The 22,519-nt window shown below is 48.5% G+C and overlaps 28 non-coding genes across 28 annotated transcripts; all 28 read left to right on the top strand.

Moving 5' to 3' along the window:
- The first annotated feature begins 1,278 nt into the window (after positions 1-1,278).
- Positions 1,279-1,356, top strand: trnai-aau. Its single transcript has one exon. It is a non-coding gene; the product is annotated as a tRNA-Ile (tRNA).
- Positions 1,357-2,042: 686 nt separating this feature from the next.
- trnap-cgg lies at positions 2,043-2,113 on the top strand. The gene has a single exon. It is a non-coding gene; the product is annotated as a tRNA-Pro (tRNA).
- A 731-nt stretch (positions 2,114-2,844) lies between these two features.
- On the top strand, positions 2,845-2,917 carry trnai-aau. The gene has a single exon. It is a non-coding gene; the product is annotated as a tRNA-Ile (tRNA).
- Positions 2,918-3,003: 86 nt separating this feature from the next.
- On the top strand, positions 3,004-3,081 carry trnaf-gaa. The gene has a single exon. It is a non-coding gene; the product is annotated as a tRNA-Phe (tRNA).
- A 1,325-nt stretch (positions 3,082-4,406) lies between these two features.
- trnai-aau lies at positions 4,407-4,480 on the top strand. The gene has a single exon. It is a non-coding gene; the product is annotated as a tRNA-Ile (tRNA).
- A 691-nt stretch (positions 4,481-5,171) lies between these two features.
- trnap-cgg lies at positions 5,172-5,242 on the top strand. The gene has a single exon. It is a non-coding gene; the product is annotated as a tRNA-Pro (tRNA).
- A 736-nt stretch (positions 5,243-5,978) lies between these two features.
- trnai-aau lies at positions 5,979-6,052 on the top strand. The gene has a single exon. It is a non-coding gene; the product is annotated as a tRNA-Ile (tRNA).
- Positions 6,053-6,136: 84 nt separating this feature from the next.
- On the top strand, positions 6,137-6,209 carry trnaf-gaa. The gene has a single exon. It is a non-coding gene; the product is annotated as a tRNA-Phe (tRNA).
- Positions 6,210-6,742: 533 nt separating this feature from the next.
- trnap-cgg lies at positions 6,743-6,814 on the top strand. Its single transcript has one exon. It is a non-coding gene; the product is annotated as a tRNA-Pro (tRNA).
- Positions 6,815-7,546: 732 nt separating this feature from the next.
- On the top strand, positions 7,547-7,620 carry trnai-aau. Its single transcript has one exon. It is a non-coding gene; the product is annotated as a tRNA-Ile (tRNA).
- Positions 7,621-9,273: 1,653 nt separating this feature from the next.
- On the top strand, positions 9,274-9,346 carry trnaf-gaa. Its single transcript has one exon. It is a non-coding gene; the product is annotated as a tRNA-Phe (tRNA).
- Positions 9,347-10,656: 1,310 nt separating this feature from the next.
- On the top strand, positions 10,657-10,730 carry trnai-aau. Its single transcript has one exon. It is a non-coding gene; the product is annotated as a tRNA-Ile (tRNA).
- Positions 10,731-10,815: 85 nt separating this feature from the next.
- Positions 10,816-10,888, top strand: trnaf-gaa. The gene has a single exon. It is a non-coding gene; the product is annotated as a tRNA-Phe (tRNA).
- Positions 10,889-12,221: 1,333 nt separating this feature from the next.
- trnai-aau lies at positions 12,222-12,296 on the top strand. Its single transcript has one exon. It is a non-coding gene; the product is annotated as a tRNA-Ile (tRNA).
- An 85-nt stretch (positions 12,297-12,381) lies between these two features.
- Positions 12,382-12,459, top strand: trnaf-gaa. The gene has a single exon. It is a non-coding gene; the product is annotated as a tRNA-Phe (tRNA).
- Positions 12,460-13,786: 1,327 nt separating this feature from the next.
- On the top strand, positions 13,787-13,861 carry trnai-aau. The gene has a single exon. It is a non-coding gene; the product is annotated as a tRNA-Ile (tRNA).
- A 1,491-nt stretch (positions 13,862-15,352) lies between these two features.
- On the top strand, positions 15,353-15,428 carry trnai-aau. Its single transcript has one exon. It is a non-coding gene; the product is annotated as a tRNA-Ile (tRNA).
- Positions 15,429-15,511: 83 nt separating this feature from the next.
- On the top strand, positions 15,512-15,583 carry trnaf-gaa. Its single transcript has one exon. It is a non-coding gene; the product is annotated as a tRNA-Phe (tRNA).
- Positions 15,584-16,113: 530 nt separating this feature from the next.
- Positions 16,114-16,185, top strand: trnap-cgg. The gene has a single exon. It is a non-coding gene; the product is annotated as a tRNA-Pro (tRNA).
- Positions 16,186-16,922: 737 nt separating this feature from the next.
- trnai-aau lies at positions 16,923-16,996 on the top strand. Its single transcript has one exon. It is a non-coding gene; the product is annotated as a tRNA-Ile (tRNA).
- Positions 16,997-17,081: 85 nt separating this feature from the next.
- trnaf-gaa lies at positions 17,082-17,154 on the top strand. Its single transcript has one exon. It is a non-coding gene; the product is annotated as a tRNA-Phe (tRNA).
- Positions 17,155-17,687: 533 nt separating this feature from the next.
- trnap-cgg lies at positions 17,688-17,759 on the top strand. The gene has a single exon. It is a non-coding gene; the product is annotated as a tRNA-Pro (tRNA).
- A 732-nt stretch (positions 17,760-18,491) lies between these two features.
- Positions 18,492-18,566, top strand: trnai-aau. The gene has a single exon. It is a non-coding gene; the product is annotated as a tRNA-Ile (tRNA).
- A 685-nt stretch (positions 18,567-19,251) lies between these two features.
- Positions 19,252-19,321, top strand: trnap-cgg. Its single transcript has one exon. It is a non-coding gene; the product is annotated as a tRNA-Pro (tRNA).
- Positions 19,322-20,059: 738 nt separating this feature from the next.
- trnai-aau lies at positions 20,060-20,133 on the top strand. Its single transcript has one exon. It is a non-coding gene; the product is annotated as a tRNA-Ile (tRNA).
- An 85-nt stretch (positions 20,134-20,218) lies between these two features.
- Positions 20,219-20,291, top strand: trnaf-gaa. The gene has a single exon. It is a non-coding gene; the product is annotated as a tRNA-Phe (tRNA).
- Positions 20,292-21,629: 1,338 nt separating this feature from the next.
- Positions 21,630-21,702, top strand: trnai-aau. Its single transcript has one exon. It is a non-coding gene; the product is annotated as a tRNA-Ile (tRNA).
- An 85-nt stretch (positions 21,703-21,787) lies between these two features.
- trnaf-gaa lies at positions 21,788-21,859 on the top strand. Its single transcript has one exon. It is a non-coding gene; the product is annotated as a tRNA-Phe (tRNA).
- Positions 21,860-22,519: the final 660 nt, after the last annotated feature.

The raw sequence follows: 22,519 nt of genomic DNA, 5'->3' as shown, positions 1-22,519 counted from the left end.
TAACTACTATCATGACAAAAAGTGCCTTCTTTGGTCGTTGCTGTAGATGTTCTTTTCCTTTCTCTCTGCTCGGAGGTGCCAAACGGGGTTCTTGCAGAAGACCCCTGGTCAGGGCAGCGCAGTGTCCACCGATCGCTCCATATCTCCTCTTTGCTGCCTCCTTTGTACTGGCCACCATATAGTTGGTGAAGTAACAAAAAGTTGTGCTTTAGTTTTAAGGCTCTTCTTGGTCTTGTTTCTCAGTTAATGTGAGCATGGTGATTTTTGTGTTACGTAAGCTACCTTTGCATCTCTCACCTCGTGCAGCCAGTTAGGTCCAGCCCCAAATTTCAATCCACTGGGAGGCCATCTTTCATTTATTTGGTTTTGACACTGTCTCAAGGCGTTTTGTTTCTCCCATGTTAGCTCAAGGTCCTTCTGCTCTGTCGTTGAAGTAGTTGTTCTTACGCCTTCTCTCTGCTGGCAAGCGTGCGTGTAGGCTCGTTGGTCTAGGGGTATGATTCTCGCCTGGTGCGAGAGGTCCCGGTTCAAATCCCGGACGAGCCCGCCAGCAGCTCCATGAGAAGCAGCAGTCTGCTTTGACTCAATTTGCGTGACAGTGCTTGTTTTCTGTCAATGTCTGGTCTTTCTATTTTGACTCCTGCTTTCAGGTCTCTTATAAAGAGCCGCTCTGGCCATAGCATAGTTAGGCTGAAGAGCTGAAGGTCTCTAGTTTGATCTTGGATTTCGGCAGTGGATTCCTTGGTGTATGGTTTGGGCACAGTTCTGAAGCTTGCAGGTTTCAACCATTTCTACCTTGCCAAAAAAAGTGCAGGCACCCTACTGAGGTCGCTTGGTTCCACGTTGTAAAGGTTAGCAATCAGGATCTGAATCTAGCTGTACGAGTTTAAATCTCAGCAATTGACTGGTTGCGTGAGGGGCGAGTGTTCCCAAAAAATTGAAACTTTTGAACTCAACTGAAACAAGTGTGAGCGTTATCTTGAGGAGGGAAGCATTACAGACCTTGGACTTTATGAAAACAGAATGAACTGTACCGAGCTGCAGTGTAGCCTTCAGCCTCACGTTCTTTGTTGTAGATGTTCCCATCAGCATTAAACTGCAATGTCTCTTGAGCCCTCTTGCTGGAATTGCCAATAACGGAGGTATGATTCTCGCTTTGGGTGCGTAGAGGTCCCGGTTCAAATCCCGGACGAGCCCTTAGAAGGGCTTACTTTCGAAGCTGTTTTGTCACCCAGGATCCCCGGCAGCATCAAGTGGGCAGAGAAGCTGCCAAAGACAGGCCGGTTAGCTCAGTTGGTTAGAGAGCGTGGTGCTAATAACGCCAAGGTCGCGGGTTCGACTCCCACGGGCCAGCCGTTTTTGGTGCTCACAGAGTTCAGCTCTGATCTTCTGATAAAGTGATGGAAATCCCCCTGATCAAAGACCTTCACGACGCGCACGAAATAGCTCAGTTGGGGAGAGCGTTAGACTGAAGATCTAAAGGTCCCTGGTTCGATCCCGGTTTCGCAGTTGGCGGATGTCTTCTTGCCAGAGAACTATTTGTGTTTAATTGCTTGTGTTTAACTACTATCATGACAAAAAGTGCCTTCTTTGGTCGTTGCTGTAGATGTTCTTTTCCTTTCTCTCTGCTCGGGAGGTGCCAAACGGGGTTCTTGCAGAAGACCTCTCTGGTCAGGGCAGCGCAGTGTCCACCGATCGCTCCATATCTCCTCTTTGCTGCCTCCTTTGTACTGGCCACCATATAGTTGGTGAAGTAACAAAAAGTTGTGCTTTAGTTTTAAGGCTCTTCTTGGTCTTGTTTCTCAGTTAATGTGAGCATGGTGATTTTTGTGTTACGTAAGCTACCTTTGCATCTCTCTCACCTCGTGCAGCCAGTTAGGTCCAGCCCCAAATTTCAATCCACTGGGAGGCCATCTTTCATTTATTTGGTTTTGACACTGTCTCAAGGCGTTTTGTTTCTCCCATGTTAGCTCAAGGTCCTTCGTTCTGTCGTTGAAGTAGTTGTTCTTACGCCTTCTCTCTGCTGGCAAGCGGTGCGTGTAGGCTCGTTGGTCTAGGGGTATGATTCTCGCCTCGGGTGCGAGAGGTCCCGGTTCAAATCCCGGACGAGCCCGCCAGCAGCTCCATGAGAAGCAGCAGTCTGCTTTGACTCAATTGTGTGACAGTGCTTGTTTTCTGTCAATGTCTGGTCTTTCTATTTTGACTCCTGCTTTCAGGTCTCCTTATAAAGAGCCGCTCTGGCCATAGCATAGTTAGGCTGAAGAGCTGAAGGTCTCTAGTTTGATCTTGGATTTCGGCAGTGGATTCCTTGGTGTATGGTTTGGGCACAGTTCTGAAGCTTGCAGGTTTCAACCATTTCTACCTTGCAAAAAAGTGCAGGCACCCTACTGAGGTCGCTTGGTTCCACGTTGTAAAGGTTAGCAATCAGGGATCTGAATCTAGCTGTACGAGTTTAAATCTCAGCAATTGACTGGTTGCGTGAGGGGCGAGAGTGTTCCCAAAAAATTGAAACTTTTGAACTCAACTGAAACAAGTGTGAGCGTTATCTTGAGGAGGGAAGCATTACAGACCTTGGACTTTATGAAAACAGAATGAACTGTACCGGAGCTGCAGTGTAGCCTTCAGCCTCACGTTCTTTGTTGTAGATGTTCCCATCAGCATTAAACTGCAATGTCTCTTGAGCCCTCTTGCTGGAATTGCCAATAACGGAGGTATGATTCTCGCTTTGGTGCGTAGAGGTCCCGGTTCAAATCCCGGACGAGCCCTTAGAAGGGCTTACTGAAGCTGTTTTGTCACCCAGGATCCCCGGCAAGCATCAAGTGGGCAGAGAAGCTGCCAAAGACAGGCCGGTTAGCTCAGTTGGTTAGAGCGTGGTGCTAATAACGCCAAGGTCGCTGGTTCGACCCCGCACGGGCCAGCCGTTTTTGGTGCTCACAGAGTTCAGCTCTGATCTTCTGATAAAGTGATGGAAATCCGCCTGATCAAAGACCTTCACACGACGTGGCCGAAATAGCTCAGTTGGGAGAGCGTTAGACTGAAGATCTAAAGGTCCCTGGTTCGATCCCGGTTTCGCAGTTGGCGGATGTCTTCTTGCCAGAGAACTATTTGTGTTTAATTGCTTGTGTTTAACTACTATCATGACAAAAAGTGCCTTCTTTGGTCGTTGCTGTAGATGTTCTTTTCTTTCTCTCTGCTCGAGGTGCCAAACGGGGTTCTTGCAGAAGACCCTCTGGTCAGGCAGCAGCGCAGTGTCCACCGATCGCTCCATATCTCCTCTTTGCTGCCTCCTTTGTACTGGCCACCATATAGTTGGTGAAGTAACAAAAGTTGTGCTTTAGTTTTAAGGCTCTTCTTGGTCTTGTTTCTCAGTTAATGTGAGCATGGTGATTTTTGTGTTACGTAAGCTACCTTTGCATCTCTCACCTCGTGCAGCCAGTTAGGTCCAGCCCCAAATTTCAATCCACTGGGAGGCCATCTTTCATTTATTTGGTTTTGACACTGTCTCAAGGCGTTTTGTTTCTCCCATGTTAGCTCAAGGTCCTTCGTTCTGTCGTTGAAGTAGTTGTTCTTACGCCTTCTCTCTGCTGGCAAGCGGTGCGTGTAGGCTCGTTGGTCTAGGGGTATGATTCTCGCTTCTGGTGCGAGAGGTCCCGGTTCAAATCCCCGGACGAGCCCGCCAGCAGCTCCATGAGAAGCAGCAGTCTGCTTTGACTCAATTGCGTGACAGTGCTTGTTTTCTGTCAATGTCTGGTCTTTCTATTTTGACTCCTGCTTTCAGGTCTCCTTATAAAGAGCCGCTCTGGCCATAGCATAGTTAGGCTGAAGAGCTGAAGGTCTCTAGTTTGATCTTGGATTTCGGCAGTGGATTCCTTGGTGTATGGTTTGGGCACAGTTCTGAAGCTTGCAGGTTTCCAACCATTTCTACCTTGCCAAAAAAGTGCAGGCACCCTACTGAGGTCGCTTGGTTCCACGTTGTAAAGGTTAGCAATCAGGATCTGAATCTAGCTGTACGAGTTTAAATCTCAGCAATTGACTGGTTGCGTGAGGGGCGAGTGTTCCCAAAAATTGAAACTTTTGAACTCAACTGAAACAAGTGTGAGCGTTATCTTGAGGAGGGAAGCATTACAGACCTTGGACTTTATGAAAACAGAATGAACTGTACCGGAGCTGCAGTGTAGCCTTCAGCCTCACGTTCTTTGTTGTAGATGTTCCCATCAGCATTAAACTGCAATGTCTCTTGAGCCCTCTTGCTGGAATTGCCAATAACGGAGGTATGATTCTCGCTTTGGGGTGCGAGAGGTCCCGGTTCAAAACCCGGACGAGCCCTTAGAAGGGCTTACTTTGAAGCTGTTTTGTCACCCAGGATCCCGGCAAGCATCAAGTGGGCAGAGAAGCTGCCAAAGACAGGCCGGTTAGCTCAGTTGGTTAGAGCGTGGTGCTAATAACGCCAAGGTCGCGGGTTCGACCCCCGTACGGGCCAGCCGTTTTTGGTGCTCACAGAGTTCAGCTCTGATCTTCTGATAAAGTGATGGAAATCCCCCCCTGATCAAAGACCTTTACGAAGTGGCTGAAATAGCTCAGTTGGGAGAGCGTTAGACTGAAGATCTAAAGGTCCCTGGTTCGATCCCGGTTTCGCAGTTGGCGGATGTCTTCTTGCCAGAGAACTATTTGTGTTTAATTGCTTGTGTTTAACTTCTATCATGACAAAAAGTGCCTTCTTTGGTCGTTGCTGTAGATGTTCTTTTCCTTTCTCTCTGCTCGGGAGGTGCCAAACGGGGGTTCTTGCAGAAGACCCCCCTGGTCAGGGCAGCGCAGTGTCCACCGATCGTTCCATATCTCCTCTTTGCTGCCTCCTTTGTACTGGCCACCATATAGTTGGTGAAGTAACAAAAAGTTGTGCTTTAGTTTTAAGGCTCTTCTTGGTCTTGTTTCTCAGTTAATGTGAGCATGGTGATTTTTGTGTTACGTAAGCTACCTTTGCATCTCTCACCTCGTGCAGCCAGTTAGGTCCAGCCCCAAATTTCAATCCACTGGGAGGCCATCTTTCATTTATTTGGTTTTGACACTGTCTCAAGGCGTTTTGTTTCCTCCCATGTTAGCTCAAGGTCCTTCGTTCTGTCGTTGAAGTAGTTGTTCTTACGCCTTCTCTCTGCTGGCAAGCGGTGCGTGTAGGCTCGTTGGTCTAGGGGTATGATTCTCGCTTCGGGTGCGAGAGGTCCCGGTTCAAATCCCGGACGAGCCCAGCCAGCAGCTCCATGAGAAGCAGCAGTCTGCTTTGACTCAATTGCGTGACAGTGCTTGTTTTCTGTCAATGTCTGGTCTTTCTATTTTGACTCCTGCTTTCAGGTCTCTTATAAAGAGCCGCTCTGGCCATAGCATAGTTAGGCTGAAGAGCTGAAGGTCTCTAGTTTGATCTTGGATTTCGGCAGTGGATTCCTTGGTGTATGGTTTGGGCACAGTTCTGAAGCTTGCAGGTTTCCAACCATTTCTACCTTGCCAAAAAAGTGCAGGCACCCTACTGAGGTCGCTTGGTTCCACGTTGTAAAGGTTAGCAATCAGGGATCTGAATCTAGCTGTACGAGTTTAAATCTCAGCAATTGACTGGTTGCGTGAGGGGCGAGTGTTCCCCAAAAAATTGAAACTTTTGAACTCAACTGAAACAAGTGTGAGCGTTATCTTGAGGAGGGAAGCATTACAGACCTTGGACTTTATGAAAACAGAATGAACTGTACCGGAGCTGCAGTGTAGCCTTCAGCCTCACGTTCTTTGTTGTAGATGTTCCCATCAGCATTAAACTGCAATGTCTCTTGAGCCCTCTTGCTGGAATTGCCAATAACGGAGGTATGATTCTCGCTTTGGGTGCGAGAGGTCCCGGGTTCAAATCCCGGACGAGCCCTTAGAAGGGCTTACTTTCGAAGCTGTTTTGTCACCCAGGATCCCCGGCAAGCATCAAGTGGGCAGAGAAGCTGCCAAAGACAGGCCGGTTAGCTCAGTTGGTTAGAGCGTGGTGCTAATAACGCCAAGGTCGCGGGTTCGACCCCCGTACGGGCCAGCCGTTTTTGGTGCTCACAGAGTTCAGCTCTGATCTTCTGATAAAGTGATGGAAATCCCCCTGATCAAAGACCTTCACGACGTGGCTGAAATAGCTCAGTTGGGAGAGCGTTAGACTGAAGATCTAAAGGTCCCTGGTTCGATCCCGGGTTTCGGCAGTTGGCGGATGTCTTCTTGCCAGAGAACTATTTGTGTTTAATTGCTTGTGTTTAACTACTATCATGACAAAAAGTGCCTTCTTTGGTCGTTGCTGTAGATGTTCTTTTCCTTTCTCTCTGCTCGGGAGGTGCCAAACGGGGGTTCTTGCAGAAGACCCCCCTGGTCAGGGCAGCGCAGTGTCCACCGATCGTTCCATATCTCCTCTTTGCTGCCTCCTTTGTACTGGCCACCATATAGTTGGTGAAGTAACAAAAGTTGTGCTTTAGTTTTAAGGCTCTTCTTGGTCTTGTTTCTCAGTTAATGTGAGCATGGTGATTTTTGTGTTACGTAAGCTACCTTTGCATCTCTCACCTCGTGCAGCCAGTTAGGTCCAGCCCCAAATTTCAATCCACTGGGAGGCCATCTTTCATTTATTTGGTTTTGACACTGTCTCAAGGCGTTTTGTTTCCTCCCATGTTAGCTCAAGGTCCTTCGTTCTGTCGTTGAAGTAGTTGTTCTTACGCCTTCTCTCTGCTGGCAAGCGGTGCGTGTAGGCTCGTTGGTCTAGGGGTATGATTCTCGCTTCGGGTGCGAGAGGTCCCGGGTTCAAATCCCGGACGAGCCCGCCAGCAGCTCCATGAGAAGCAGCAGTCTGCTTTGACTCAATTGCGTGACAGTGCTTGTTTTCTGTCAATGTCTGGTCTTTCTATTTTGACTCCTGCTTTCAGGTCTCCTTATAAAGAGCCGCTCTGGCCATAGCATAGTTAGGCTGAAGAGCTGAAGGTCTCTAGTTTGATCTTGGATTTCGGCAGTGGATTCCTTGGTGTATGGTTTGGGCACAGTTCTGAAGCTTGCAGGTTTCCAACCATTTCTACCTTGCCAAAAAAAGTGCAGGCACCCTACTGAGGTCGCTTGGTTCCACGTTGTAAAGGTTAGCAATCAGGGATCTGAATCTAGCTGTACGAGTTTAAATCTCAGCAATTGACTGGTTGCGTGAGGGGCGAGTGTTCCCCAAAAATTGAAACTTTTGAACTCAACTGAAACAAGTGTGAGCGTTATCTTGAGGAGGGAAGCATTACAGACCTTGGACTTTATGAAAACAGAATGAACTGTACCGGAGCTGCAGTGTAGCCTTCAGCCTCACGTTCTTTGTTGTAGATGTTCCCATCAGCATTAAACTGCAATGTCTCTTGAGCCCTCTTGCTGGAATTGCCAATAACGGAGGTATGATTCTCGCTTTGGGTGTAGAGGTCCCGGTTCAAATCCCGGACGAGCCCTTAGAAGGGCTTACTTTGAAGCTGTTTTGTCACCCAGGATCCCGGCAAGCATCAAGTGGGCAGAGAAGCTGCCAAAGACAGGCCGGTTAGCTCAGTTGGTTAGAGCGTGGTGCTAATAACGCCAAGGTCGCGGGTTCGACCCCCGTACGGGCCAGCCGTTTTTGGTGCTCACAGAGTTCAGCTCTGATCTTCTGATAAAGTGATGGAAATCCCCCCCTGATCAAAGACCTTCACGACGTGGCTCGGGAAATAGCTCAGTTGGGAGAGCGTTAGACTGAAGATCTAAAGGTCCCTGGTTCGATCCCGGTTTCGCAGTTGGCGGATGTCTTCTTGCCAGAGAACTATTTGTGTTTAATTGCTTGTGTTTAACTACTATCATGACAAAAAGTGCCTTCTTTGGTCGTTGCTGTAGATGTTCTTTTCCTTTCTCTCTGCTCGGGAGGTGCCAAACGGGGGTTCTTGCAGAAGACCCCCTGGTCAGGGCAGCGCAGTGTCCACCGATCGCTCCATATCTCCTCTTTGCTGCCTCCTTTGTACTGGCCACCATATAGTTGGTGAAGTAACAAAAAGTTGTGCTTTAGTTTTAAGGCTCTTCTTGGTCTTGTTTCTCAGTTAATGTGAGCATGGTGATTTTTGTGTTACGTAAGCTACCTTTGCATCTCTCACCTCGTGCAGCCAGTTAGGTCCAGCCCCAAATTTCAATCCACTGGGAGGCCATCTTTCATTTATTTGGTTTTGACACTGTCTCAAGGCGTTTTGTTTCCTCCCATGTTAGCTCAAGGTCCTTCGTTCTGTCGTTGAAGTAGTTGTTCTTACGCCTCTCTCTCTGCTGGCAAGCGGTGCGTGTAGGCTCGTTGGTCTAGGGGTATGATTCTCGCCTGGTGTGAGAGGTCCCGGTTCAAATCCGGACGAGCCCGCCAGCAGCTCCATGAGAAGCAGCAGTCTGCTTTGACTCAATTGCGTGACAGTGCTTGTTTTCTGTCAATGTCTGGTCTTTCTATTTTGACTCCTGCTTTCAGGTCTCCTTATAAAGAGCCGCTCTGGCCATAGCATAGTTAGGCTGAAGAGCTGAAGGTCTCTAGTTTGATCTTGGATTTCGGCAGTGGATTCCTTGGTGTATGGTTTGGGCACAGTTCTGAAGCTTGCAGGTTTCCAACCATTTCTACCTTGCCAAAAAAAGTGCAGGCACCCTACTGAGGTCGCTTGGTTCCACGTTGTAAAGGTTAGCAATCAGGGATCTGAATCTAGCTGTACGAGTTTAAATCTCAGCAATTGACTGGTTGCGTGAGGGGCGAGAGTGTTCCCCAAAAATTGAAACTTTTGAACTCAACTGAAACAAGTGTGAGCGTTATCTTGAGGAGGAAGCATTACAGACCTTGGACTTTATGAAAACAGAATGAACTGTACCGAGCTGCAGTGTAGCCTTCAGCCTCACGTTCTTTGTTGTAGATGTTCCCATCAGCATTAAACTGCAATGTCTCTTGAGCCCTCTTGCTGCAATTGCCAATAACGGAGGTATGATTCTCGCTTTGGGTGCGAGAGGTCCCGGTTCAAATCCGGACGAGCCCTTAGAAGGGCTTACTTTGAAGCTGTTTTGTCACCCAGGATCCCCGGCAAGCATCAAGTGGGCAGAGAAGCTGCCAAAGACAGGCCGGTTAGCTCAGTTGGTTAGAGCGTGGTGCTAATAACGCCAAGGTCGTGGTTCGACTTCGCACGGGCCAGCCGTTTTTGGTGCTCACAGAGTTCAGCTCTGATCTTCTGATAAAGTGATGGAAATCCCCCCCTGATCAAAGACCTTCACGACGTGGCAGAAATAGCTCAGTTGGGAGAGCGTTAGACTGAAGATCTAAAGGTCCCTGGTTCGATCCCGGGTTTCGGCAGTTGGCGGATGTCTTCTTGCCAGAGAACTATTTGTGTTTAATTGCTTGTGTTTAACTACTATCATGACAAAAAGTGCCTTCTTTGGTCGTTGCTGTAGATGTTCTTTTCCTTTCTCTCTGCTCGGGAGGTGCCAAACGGGGGTTCTTGCAGAAGACCCCCTGGTCAGGGCAGCGCAGTGTCCACCGATCGTTCCATATCTCCTCTTTGCTGCCTCCTTTGTACTGGCCACCATATAGTTGGTGAAGTAACAAAAAGTTGTGCTTTAGTTTTAAGGCTCTTCTTGGTCTTGTTTCTCAGTTAATGTGAGCATGGTGATTTTTGTGTTACGTAAGCTACCTTTGCATCTCTCACCTCGTGCAGCCAGTTAGGTCCAGCCCCAAATTTCAATCCACTGGGAGGCCATCTTTCATTTATTTGGTTTTGACACTGTCTCAAGGCGTTTTGTTTCCTCCCATGTTAGCTCAAGGTCCTTCGTTCTGTCGTTGAAGTAGTTGTTCTTACGCCTTCTCTCTGCTGGCAAGCGGTGCGTGTAGGCTCGTTGGTCTAGGGGTATGATTCTCGCTTCGGGTGCGAGAGGTCCCGGCTCCATGAGAAGCAGCAGTCTGCTTTGACTCAATTGCGTGACAGTGCTTGTTTTCTGTCAATGTCTGGTCTTTCTATTTTGACTCCTGCTTTCAGGTCTCCTTATAAAGAGCCGCTCTGGCCATAGCATAGTTAGGCTGAAGAGCTGAAGGTCTCTAGTTTGATCTTGGATTTCGGCAGTGGATTCCTTGGTGTATGGTTTGGGCACAGTTCTGAAGCTTGCAGGTTTCCAACCATTTCTACCTTGCCAAAAAAAGTGCAGGCACCCTACTGAGGTCGCTTGGTTCCACGTTGTAAAGGTTAGCAATCAGGATCTGAATCTAGCTGTACGAGTTTAAATCTCAGCAATTGACTGGTTGCGTGAGGGGCGAGTGTTCCCCAAAAAATTGAAACTTTTGAACTCAACTGAAACAAGTGTGAGCGTTATCTTGAGGAGGGAAGCATTACAGACCTTGGACTTTATGAAAACAGAATGAACTGTACCGGAGCTGCAGTGTAGCCTTCAGCCTCACGTTCTTTGTTGTAGATGTTCCCATCAGCATTAAACTGCAATGTCTCTTGAGCCCTCTTGCTGGAATTGCCAATAACGGAGGTATGATTCTCGCTTTGGGTGCGAGAGGTCCCGGTTCAAATCCCGGACGAGCCCTTAGAAGGGCTTACTTTGAAGCTGTTTTGTCACCCAGGATCCCCGGCAAGCATCAAGTGGGCAGAGAAGCTGCCAAAGACAGGCCGGTTAGCTCAGTTGGTTAGAGCGTGGTGCTAATAACGCCAAGGTCGCGGGTTCGACCCCCGTACGGGCCAGCCGCTTTTGGTGCTCACAGAGTTCAGCTCTGATCTTCTGATAAAGTGATGGAAATCCCCTGATCAAAGACCTTCTTCACGACGTGGCGAAATAGCTCAGTTGGGAGAGCGTTAGACTGAAGATCTAAAGGTCCCTGGTTCGATCCCGGGTTTCGCAGTTGGCGGATGTCTTCTTGCCAGAGAACTATTTGTGTTTAATTGCTTGTGTTTAACTACTATCATGACAAAAAGTGCCTTCTTTGGTCGTTGCTGTAGATGTTCTTTTCCTTTCTCTCTGCTCGGGAGGTGCCAAACGGGGTTCTTGCAGAAGACCCCTGGTCAGGGCAGCGCAGTGTCCACCGATCGTTCCATATCTCCTCTTTGCTGCCTCCTTTGTACTGGCCACCATATAGTTGGTGAAGTAACAAAAAGTTGTGCTTTAGTTTTAAGGCTCTTCTTGGTCTTGTTTCTCAGTTAATGTGAGCATGGTGATTTTTGTGTTACGTAAGCTACCTTTGCATCTCTCACCTCGTGCAGCCAGTTAGGTCCAGCCCCAAATTTCAATCCACTGGGAGGCCATCTTTCATTTATTTGGTTTTGACACTGTCTCAAGGCGTTTTGTTTCCTCCCATGTTAGCTCAAGGTCCTTCGTTCTGTCGTTGAAGTAGTTGTTCTTACGCCTTCTCTCTGCTGGCAAGCGGTGCGTGTAGGCTCGTTGGTCTAGGGGTATGATTCTCGCCGGGTGCGAGAGGTCCCGGTTCAAATCCCGGACGAGCCCGCCAGCAGCTCCATGAGAAGCAGCAGTCTGCTTTGACTCAATTGCGTGACAGTGCTTGTTTTCTGTCAATGTCTGGTCTTTCTATTTTGACTCCTGCTTTCAGGTCTCCTTATAAAGAGCCGCTCTGGCCATAGCATAGTTAGGCTGAAGAGCTGAAGGTCTCTAGTTTGATCTTGGATTTCGGCAGTGGATTCCTTGGTGTATGGTTTGGGCACAGTTCTGAAGCTTGCAGGTTTCCAACCATTTCTACCTTGCCAAAAAAAGTGCAGGCACCCTACTGAGGTCGCTTGGTTCCACGTTGTAAAGGTTAGCAATCAGGGATCTGAATCTAGCTGTACGAGTTTAAATCTCAGCAATTGACTGGTTGCGTGAGGGGCGAGTGTTCCCCAAAAAATTGAAACTTTTGAACTCAACTGCAACAAGTGTGAGCGTTATCTTGAGGAGGGAAGCATTACAGACCTTGGACTTTATGAAAACAGAATGAACTGTACCGGAGCTGCAGTGTAGCCTTCAGCCTCACGTTCTTTGTTGTAGATGTTCCCATCAGCATTAAACTGCAATGTCTCTTGAGCCCTCTTGCTGCAATTGCCAATAACGGAGGTATGATTCTCGCTTTGGGTGCGAGAGGTCCCGGTTCAAATCCGGACGAGCCCTTAGAAGGGCTTACTTTGAAGCTGTTTTGTCACCCAGGATCCCCGGCAAGCATCAAGTGGGCAGAGAAGCTGCCAAAGACAGGCCGGTTAGCTCAGTTGGTTAGAGCGTGGTGCTAATAACGCCAAGGTCGCGGGTTCGACTTCGTGCACGGGCCAGCCGTTTTGGTGCTCACAGAGTTCAGCTCTGATCTTCTGATAAAGTGATGGAAATCCCCCCCTGATCAAAGACCTTCACGACGTGGCCGAAATAGCTCAGTTGGGAGAGCGTTAGACTGAAGATCTAAAGGTCCCTGGTTCGATCCCGGTTTCGCAGTTGGCGGATGTCTTCTTGCCAGAGAACTATTTGTGTTTAATTGCTTGTGTTTAACTACTATCATGACAAAAAGTGCCTTCTTTGGTCGTTGCTGTAGATGTTCTTTTCCTTTCTCTCTGCTCGGGAGGTGCCAAACGGGGGTTCTTGCAGAAGACCCCTGGTCAGGGCAGCGCAGTGTCCACCGATCGTTCCATATCTCCTCTTTGCTGCCTCCTTTGTACTGGCCACCATATAGTTGGTGAAGTAACAAAAAGTTGTGCTTTAGTTTTAAGGCTCTTCTTGGTCTTGTTTCTCAGTTAATGTGAGCATGGTGAGTTTTGTGTTACGTAAGCTACCTTTGCATCTCTCACCTCGTGCAGCCAGTTAGGTCCAGCCCCAAATTTCAATCCACTGGGAGGCCATCTTTCATTTATTTGGTTTTGACACTGTCCCAAGGCGTTTTGTTTTCTCCCATGTTAGCTCAAGGTCCTTTGTTCTGTCGTTGAAGTAGTTGTTCTTACGCCTTCTCTCTGCTGGCAAGCGGTGCGTGTAGGCTCGTTGGTCTAGGGGTCTGATTCTCGCCGGGTGCGAGAGGTCCCGGTTCAAATCCGGACGAGCCCGCCAGCAGCTCCATGAGAAGCAGCAGTCTGCTTTGACTCAATTGCGTGACGGTGCTTGTTTTCTGTCAATGTCTGGTCTTTCTGTTTTGACTCCTGCTTTCAGGTCTCCTTATAAAGAGCCGCTCTGGCCATAGCATAGTTAGGCTGAAGAGCTGAAGGTCTCTAGTTTGATCTTGGATTTCGGCAGTGGATTCCTTGGTGTATGGTTTGGGCACAGTTCTGAAGCTTGCAGGTTTCCAACCATTTCTACCTTGCCAAAAAGTGCAGGCACCCTACTGAGGTCGCTTGGTTCCACGTTGTAAAGGTTAGCAATCAGGGATCTGAATCTAGCTGTACGAGTTTAAATCTCAGCAATTGGCTGGTTGCGTGAGGGGCGAGTGTTCCCCAAAAATTGAAACTTTTGAACTCAACTGAAACAAGTGTGAGCGTTATCTTGAGGAGGGAAGCATTACAGACCTTGGACTTTATGAAAACAGAATGAACTGTACCGGAGCTGCAGTGTAGCCTTCAGCCTCACGTTCTTTGTTGTAGATGTTCCCATCAGCATTAAACTGCAATGTCTCTTGAGCCCTCTTGCTGGAATTGCCAATAACGGAGGTATGATTCTCGCTTTGGGTGCGAGAGGTCCCGGGTTCAAATCCCGGACGAGCCCTTAGAAGGGCTTACTTTCGAAGCTGTTTTGTCACCCAGGATCCCCGGCAAGCATCAAGTGGGCAGAGAAGCTGCCAAAGACAGGCCGGTTAGCTCAGTTGGTTAGAGCGTGGTGCTAATAACGCCAAGGTCGCTGGTTCGACCCCGTGCACGGGCCAGCCGCTTTTGGTGCTCACAGAGTTCAGCTCTGATCTTCTGATAAAGTGATGGAAATCCCCCTGATCAAAGACCTTCACGACGTGGCTGAAATAGCTCAGTTGGGAGAGCGTTAGACTGAAGATCTAAAGGTCCCTGGTTCGATCCCGGTTTCGCAGTTGGCGGATGTCTTCTTGCCAGAGAACTATTTGTGTTTAATTGCTTGTGTTTAACTACTATCATGACAAAAAGTGCCTTCTTTGGTCGTTGCTGTAGATGTTCTTTTCCTTTCTCTCTGCTCGGGAGGTGCCAAACGGGGTTCTTGCAGAAGACCCCTGGTCAGGGCAGCGCAGTGTCCACCGATCGTTCCATATCTCCTCTTTGCTGCCTCCTTTGTACTGGCCACCATATAGTTGGTGAAGTAACAAAAAGTTGTGCTTTAGTTTTAAGGCTCTTCTTGGTCTTGTTTCTCAGTTAATGTGAGCATGGTGATTTTTGTGTTACGTAAGCTACCTTTGCATCTCTCACCTCGTGCAGCCAGTTAGGTCCAGCCCCAAATTTCAATCCACTGGGAGGCCATCTTTCATTTATTTGGTTTTGACACTGTCTCAAGGCGTTTTGTTTCCTCCCATGTTAGCTCAAGGTCCTTCGTTCTGTCGTTGAAGTAGTTGTTCTTACGCCTTCTCTCTGCTGGCAAGCGGTGCGTGTAGGCTCGTTGGTCTAGGGGTATGATTCTCGCTCGGGTGCGAGAGGTCCCGGTTCAAATCTCGGACGAGCCCGCCAGCAGCTCCATGAGAAGCAGCAGTCTGCTTTGACTCAATTGCGTGACAGTGCTTGTTTTCTGTCAATGTCTGGTCTTTCTATTTTGACTCCTGCTTTCAGGTCTCCTTATAAAGAGCCGCTCTGGCCATAGCATAGTTAGGCTGAAGAGCTGAAGGTCTCTAGTTTGATCTTGGATTTCGGCAGTGGATTCCTTGGTGTATGGTTTGGGCACAGTTCTGAAGCTTGCAGGTTTCCAACCATTTCTACCTTGCCAAAAAAAGTGCAGGCACCCTACTGAGGTCGCTTGGTTCCACGTTGTAAAGGTTAGCAATCAGGGATCTGAATCTAGCTGTACGAGTTTAAATCTCAGCAATTGACTGGTTGCGTGAGGGGCGAGTGTTCCCCAAAAAATTGAAACTTTTGAACTCAACTGAAACAAGTGTGAGCGTTATCTTGAGGAGGGAAGCATTACAGACCTTGGACTTTATGAAAACAGAATGAACTGTACCGGAGCTGCAGTGTAGCCTTCAGCCTCACGTTCTTTGTTGTAGATGTTCCCATCAGCATTAAACTGCAATGTCTCTTGAGCCCTCTTGCTGGAATTGCCAATAACGGAGGTATGATTCTCGCTTTGGGTGCGAGAGGTCCCGGTTCAAATCCGGGACGAGCCCTTAGAAGGGCTTACTTTGAAGCTGTTTTGTCACCCAGGATCCCCGGCAAGCATCAAGTGGGCAGAGAAGCTGCCAAAGACAGGCCGGTTAGCTCAGTTGGTTAGAGGCGTGGTGCTAATAACGCCAAGGTCGCGGGTTCGACCCCGTGCACGGGCCAGCCGTTTTTGGTGCTCACAGAGTTCAGCTCTGATCTTCTGATAAAGTGATGGAAATCCCCCTGATCAAAGACCTTCACGACGTGGCGAAATAGCTCAGTTGGGAGAGCGTTAGACTGAAGATCTAAAGGTCCCTGGTTCGATCCCGGTTTCGCAGTTGGCGGATGTCTTCTTGCCAGAGAACTATTTGTGTTTAATTGCTTGTGTTTAACTACTATCATGACAAAAAGTGCCTTCTTTGGTCGTTGCTGTAGATGTTCTTTTCCTTTCTCTCTGCTCGGGAGGTGCCAAACGGGGTTCTTGCAGAAGACCCCTGGTCAGGGCAGCGCAGTGTCCACCGATCGTTCCATATCTCCTCTTTGCTGCCTCCTTTGTACTGGCCACCATATAGTTGGTGAAGTAACAAAAAGTTGTGCTTTAGTTTTAAGGCTCTTCTTGGTCTTGTTTCTCAGTTAATGTGAGCATGGTGATTTTTGTGTTACGTAAGCTACCTTTGCATCTCTCACCTCGTGCAGCCAGTTAGGTCCAGCCCCAAATTTCAATCCACTGGGAGGCCATCTTTCATTTATTTGGTTTTGACACTGTCTCAAGGCGTTTTGTTTCCTCCCATGTTAGCTCAAGGTCCTTCGTTCTGTCGTTGAAGTAGTTGTTCTTACGCCTTCTCTCTGCTGGCAAGCGGTGCGTGTAGGCTCGTTGGTCTAGGGGTATGATTCTCGCTTCGGGTGCGAGAGGTCCCGGGTTCAAATCCCGGACGAGCCCGCCAGCAGCTCCATGAGAAGCAGCAGTCTGCTTTGACTCAATTGCGTGACAGTGCTTGTTTTCTGTCAATGTCTGGTCTTTCTATTTTGACTCCTGCTTTCAGGTCTCCTTATAAAGAGCCGCTCTGGCCATAGCATAGTTAGGCTGAAGAGCTGAAGGTCTCTAGTTTGATCTTGGATTTCGGCAGTGGATTCCTTGGTGTATGGTTTGGGCACAGTTCTGAAGCTTGCAGGTTTCCAACCATTTCTACCTTGCCAAAAAAGTGCAGGCACCCTACTGAGGTCGCTTGGTTCCACGTTGTAAAGGTTAGCAATCAGGGATCTGAATCTAGCTGTACGAGTTTAAATCTCAGCAATTGACTGGTTGCGTGAGGGGCGAGTGTTCCCCCCAAAAATTGAAACTTTTGAACTCAACTGAAACAAGTGTGAGCGTTATCTTGAGGAGGGAAGCATTACAGACCTTGGACTTTATGAAAACAGAATGAACTGTACCGGAGCTGCAGTGTAGCCTTCAGCCTCACGTTCTTTGTTGTAGATGTTCCCATCAGCATTAAACTGCAATGTCTCTTGAGCCCTCTTGCTGGAATTGCCAATAACGGAGGTATGATTCTCGCTTTGGGTGCGAGAGGTCCCGGGTTCAAATCCCGGACGAGCCCTTAGAAGGGCTTACTTTCGAAGCTGTTTTGTCACCCAGGATCCCCGGCAAGCATCAAGTGGGCAGAGAAGCTGCCAAAGACAGGCCGGTTAGCTCAGTTGGTTAGAGCGTGGTGCTAATAACGCCAAGGTCGCGGGTTCGACCCCCGTACGGGCCAGCCGTTTTTGGTGCTCACAGAGTTCAGCTCTGATCTTCTGATAAAGTGATGGAAATCCCCTGATCAAAGACCTTCTTCACGACGTGGCGAAATAGCTCAGTTGGGAGAGCGATAGACTGAAGATCTAAAGGTCCCTGGTTCGATCCCGGGTTTCGGCAGTTGGCGGATGTCTTCTTGCCAGAGAACTATTTGTGTTTAATTGCTTGTGTTTAACTACTATCATGACAAAAAGTGCCTTCTTTGGTCGTTGCTGTAGATGTTCTTTCCTTTTCTCTGCTCGGGAGGTGCCAAACGGGGGTTCTTGCAGAAGACCCCCCTGGTCAGGGCAGCGCAGTGTCCACCGATCGTTCCATATCTCCTCTTTGCTGCCTCCTTTGTACTGGCCACCATATAGTTGGTGAAGTAACAAAAAGTTGTGCTTTAGTTTTAAGGCTCTTCTTGGTCTTGTTTCTCAGTTAATGTGAGCATGGTGATTTTTGTGTTACGTAAGCTACCTTTGCATCTCTCACCTCGTGCAGCCAGTTAGGTCCAGCCCCAAATTTCAATCCACTGGGAGGCCATCTTTCATTTATTTGGTTTTGACACTGTCTCAAGGCGTTTTGTTTCCTCCCATGTTAGCTCAAGGTCCTTCGTTCTGTCGTTGAAGTAGTTGTTCTTACGCCTTTCTCTCTGCTGGCAAGCGGTGCGTGTAGGCTCGTTGGTCTAGGGGTATGACTCTCGCTTCGGGTGCGAGAGGTCCCGGGTTCAAATCCCGGACGAGCCCGCCAGCAGCTCCATGAGAAGCAGCAGTCTGCTTTGACTCAATTGCGTGACAGTGCTTGTTTTCTGTCAATGTCTGGTCTTTCTATTTTGACTCCTGCTTTCAGGTCTCCTTATAAAGAGCCGCTCTGGCCATAGCATAGTTAGGCTGAAGAGCTGAAGGTCTCTAGTTTGATCTTGGATTTCGGCAGTGGATTCCTTGGTGTATGGTTTGGGCACAGTTCTGAAGCTTGCAGGTTTCCAACCATTTCTACCTTGCCAAAAAAAGTGCAGGCACCCTACTGAGGTCGCTTGGTTCCACGTTGTAAAGGTTAGCAATCAGGGATCTGAATCTAGCTGTACGAGTTTAAATCTCAGCAATTGACTGGTTGCGTGAGGGGCGAGTGTTCCCAAAAAATTGAAACTTTTGAACTCAACTGAAACAAGTGTGAGCGTTATCTTGAGGAGGAAGCATTACAGACCTTGGACTTTATGAAAACAGAATGAACTGTACCGGAGCTGCAGTGTAGCCTTCAGCCTCACGTTCTTTGTTGTAGATGTTCCCATCAGCATTAAACTGCAATGTCTCTTGAGCCCTCTTGCTGGAATTGCCAATAACGGAGGTATGATTCTCGCTTTGGGTGCGAGAGGTCCCGGTTCAAATCCCGGACGAGCCCTTAGAAGGGCTTACTTTGAAGCTGTTTTGTCACCCAGGATCCCGGCAAGCATCAAGTGGGCAGAGAAGCTGCCAAAGACAGGCCGGTTAGCTCAGTTGGTTAGAGCGTGGTGCTAATAACGCCAAGGTCGCGGGTTCGACCCCGTGCACGGGCCAGTCGTTTTTGGTGCTCACAGAGTTCAGCTCTGATCTTCTGATAAAGTGATGGAAATCCCCCTGATCAAAGACCTTCACGACGTGGCGAAATAGCTCAGTTGGGAGAGCGTTAGACTGAAGATCTAAAGGTCCTGGTTCGATCCGGGTTTGGCAGTTGGCGGATGTCTTCTTGCCAGAGAACTATTTGTGTTTAATTGCTTGTGTTTAACTACTATCATGACAAAAAGTGCCTTCTTTGGTCGTTGCTGTAGATGTTCTTTTCCTTTCTCTCTGCTCGGGAGGTGCCAAGCGGGGTTCTTGCAGAAGACCCCTGGTCAGGGCAGCGCAGTGTCCACCGATCGTTCCATATCTCCTCTTTGCTGCCTCCTTTGTACTGGCCACCATATAGTTGGTGAAGTAACAAAAAGTTGTGCTTTAGTTTTAAGGCTCTTCTTGGTCTTGTTTCTCAGTTAATGTGAGCATGGTGATTTTTGTATTCACGTAAGCTACCTTTGCATCTCTCACCTCGTGCAGCCAGTTAGGTCCAGCCCCAAATTTCAATCCACTGGGAGGCCATCTTTCATTTATTTGGTTTTGACACTGTCTCAAGGCGTTTTGTTTCCTCCCATGTTAGCTCAAGGTCCTTCGTTCTGTCGTTGAAGTAGTTGTTCTTACGCCTTCTCTCTGCTGGCAAGCGGTGCGTGTAGGCTCGTTGGTCTAGGGGTATGATTCTCGCCCGGTGCGAGAGGTCCCGGGTTCAAATCCCGGACGAGCCCGCCAGCAGCTCCATGAGAAGCAGCAGTCTGCTTTGACTCAATTGCGTGACAGTGCTTGTTTTCTGTCAATGTCTGGTCTTTCTATTTTGACTCCTGCTTTCAGGTCTCCTTATAAAGAGCCGCTCTGGCCATAGCATAGTTAGGCTGAAGAGCTGAAGGTCTCTAGTTTGATCTTGGATTTCGGCAGTGGATTTCCTTGGTGTATGGTTTGGGCACAGTTCTGAAGCTTGCAGGTTTCCAACCATTTCTACCTTGCCAAAAAAAGTGCAGGCACCCTACTGAGGTCGCTTGGTTCCACGTTGTAAAGGTTAGCAATCAGGGATCTGAATCTAGCTGTACGAGTTTAAATCTCAGCAATTGACTGGTTGCGTGAGGGGCGAGTGTTCCCCAAAAAATTGAAACTTTTGAACTCAACTGAAACAAGTGTGAGCGTTATCTTGAGGAGGGAAGCATTACAGACCTTGGACTTTATGAAAACAGAATGAACTGTACCGGAGCTGCAGTGTAGCCTTCAGCCTCACGTTCTTTGTTGTAGATGTTCCCATCAGCATTAAACTGCAATGTCTCTTGAGCCCTCTTGCTGGAATTGCCAATAACGGAGGTATGATTCTCGCTTTGGGTGCGAGAGGTCCCGGGTTCAAATCCCGGACGAGCCCTTAGAAGGGCTTACTTTCGAAGCTGTTTTGTCACCCAGGATCCCCGGCAAGCATCAAGTGGGCAGAGAAGCTGCCAAAGACAGGCCGGTTAGCTCAGTTGGTTAGAGCGTGGTGCTAATAACGCCAAGGTCGCGGGTTCGACCCCCGTACGGGCCAGCCGTTTTGGTGCTCACAGAGTTCAGCTCTGATCTTCTGATAAAGTGATGGAAATCCCCCCCTGATCAAAGACCTTCACGACGTGGCCGAAATAGCTCAGTTGGGAGAGCGTTAGACTGAAGATCTAAAGGTCCCTGGTTCGATCCCGGGTTTCGGCAGTTGGCGGATGTCTTCTTGCCAGAGAACTATTTGTGTTTAATTGCTTGTGTTTAACTACTATCATGACAAAAAGTGCCTTCTTTGGTCGTTGCTGTAGATGTTCTTTTCCTTTCTCTCTGCTCGGGAGGTGCCAAACGGGGGTTCTTGCAGAAGACCCCCCTGGTCAGGGCAGCGCAGTGTCCACCGATCGTTCCATATCTCCTCTTTGCTGCCTCCTTTGTACTGGCCACCATATAGTTGGTGAAGTAACAAAAAGTTGTGCTTTAGTTTTAAGGCTCTTCTTGGTCTTGTTTCTCAGTTAATGTGAGCATGGTGATTTTTGTGTTACGTAAGCTACCTTTGCATCTCTCACCTCGTGCAGCCAGTTAGGTCCAGCCCCAAATTTCAATCCACTGGGAGGCCATCTTTCATTTATTTGGTTTTGACACTGTCTCAAGGCGTTTTGTTTCCTCCCATGTTAGCTCAAGGTCCTTACGTTCTGTCGTTGAAGTAGTTGTTCTTACGCCTTCTCTCTGCTGGCAAGCGGTGCGTGTAGGCTCGTTGGTCTAGGGGTATGATTCTCGCCGGGTGCGAGAGGTCCCGAGTTCAAATCCCGGACGAGCCCGCCAGCAGCTCCATGAGAAGCAGCAGTCTGCTTTGACTCAATTGCGTGACAGTGCTTGTTTTCTGTCAATGTCTGGTCTTTCTATTTTGACTCCTGCTTTCAGGTCTCCTTATAAAGAGCCGCTCTGGCCATAGCATAGTTAGGCTGAAGAGCTGAAGGTCTCTAGTTTGATCTTGGATTTCGGCAGTGGATTCCTTGGTGTATGGTTTGGGCACAGTTCTGAAGCTTGCAGGTTTCCAACCATTTCTACCTTGCCAAAAAAGTGCAGGCACCCTACTGAGGTCGCTTGGTTCCACGTTGTAAAGGTTAGCAATCAGGGATCTGAATCTAGCTGTACGAGTTTAAATCTCAGCAATTGACTGGTTGCGTGAGGGGCGAGTGTTCCCAAAAATTGAAACTTTTGAACTCAACTGAAACAAGTGTGAGCGTTATCTTGAGGAGAGGAAGCATTACAGACCTTGGACTTTATGAAAACAGAATGAACTGTACCGGAGCTGCAGTGTAGCCTTCAGCCTCACGTTCTTTGTTGTAGATGTTCCCATCAGCATTAAACTGCAATGTCTCTTGAGCCCTCTTGCTGGAATTGCCAATAACGGAGGTATGATTCTCGCTTTGGGTGCGAGAGGTCCCGGGTTCAAATCCCGGACGAGCCCTTAGAAGGGCTTACTTTGAAGCTGTTTTGTCACCCAGGATCCCGGCAAGCATCAAGTGGGCAGAGAAGCTGCCAAAGACAGGCCGGTTAGCTCAGTTGGTTAGGCGTGGTGCTAATAACGCCAAGGTCGCGGGTTCGACCCCCGTACGGGCCAGCCGTTTTTGGTGCTCACAGAGTTCAGCTCTGATCTTCTGATAAAGTGATGGAAATCCCCCCCTGATCAAAGACCTTCACGACGTGGCGAAATAGCTCAGTTGGGAGAGCGTTAGACTGAAGATCTAAAGGTCCCTGGTTCGATCCGGGTTTCGGCAGTTGGCGGATGTCTTCTTGCCAGAGAACTATTTGTGTTTAATTGCTTGTGTTTAACTACTATCATGACAAAAAGTGCCTTCTTTGGTCGTTGCTGTAGATGTTCTTTTCCTTTCTCTCTGCTCGGGAGGTGCCAAGCGGGGTTCTTGCAGAAGAGACCCCTGGTCAGGGCAGCGCAGTGTCCACCGATCGTTCCATATCTCCTCTTTGCTGCCTCCTTTGTACTGGCCACCATATAGTTGGTGAAGTAACAAAAAGTTGTGCTTTAGTTTTAAGGCTCTTCTTGGTCTTGTTTCTCAGTTAATGTGAGCATGGTGATTTTTGTGTTACGTAAGCTACCTTTGCATCTCTCACCTCGTGCAGCCAGTTAGGTCCAGCCCCAAATTTCAATCCACTGGGAGGCCATCTTTCATTTATTTGGTTTTGACACTGTCTCAAGGCGTTTTGTTTCCTCCCATGTTAGCTCAAGGTCCTTCGTTCTGTCGTTGAAGTAGTTGTTCTTACGCCTTCTCTCTGCTGGCAAGCGGTGCGTGTAGGCTCGTTGGTCTAGGGGTATGATTCTCGCCGGGTGCGAGAGGTCCCGGTTCAAATCCGGACGAGCCCGCCAGCAGCTCCATGAGAAGCAGCAGTCTGCTTTGACTCAATTGCGTGACAGTGCTTGT

The sequence above is a fragment of the Puntigrus tetrazona genome, chromosome 11, assembly GCF_018831695.1.
Source record: "Puntigrus tetrazona isolate hp1 chromosome 11, ASM1883169v1, whole genome shotgun sequence".
In the NCBI taxonomy this organism is placed as follows: Eukaryota; Metazoa; Chordata; class Actinopteri; order Cypriniformes; family Cyprinidae; genus Puntigrus; species Puntigrus tetrazona.
The sequence above is the reverse complement of the archived record's forward strand: the minus strand, read 5'-3'. Positions and strand labels throughout refer to the sequence as shown.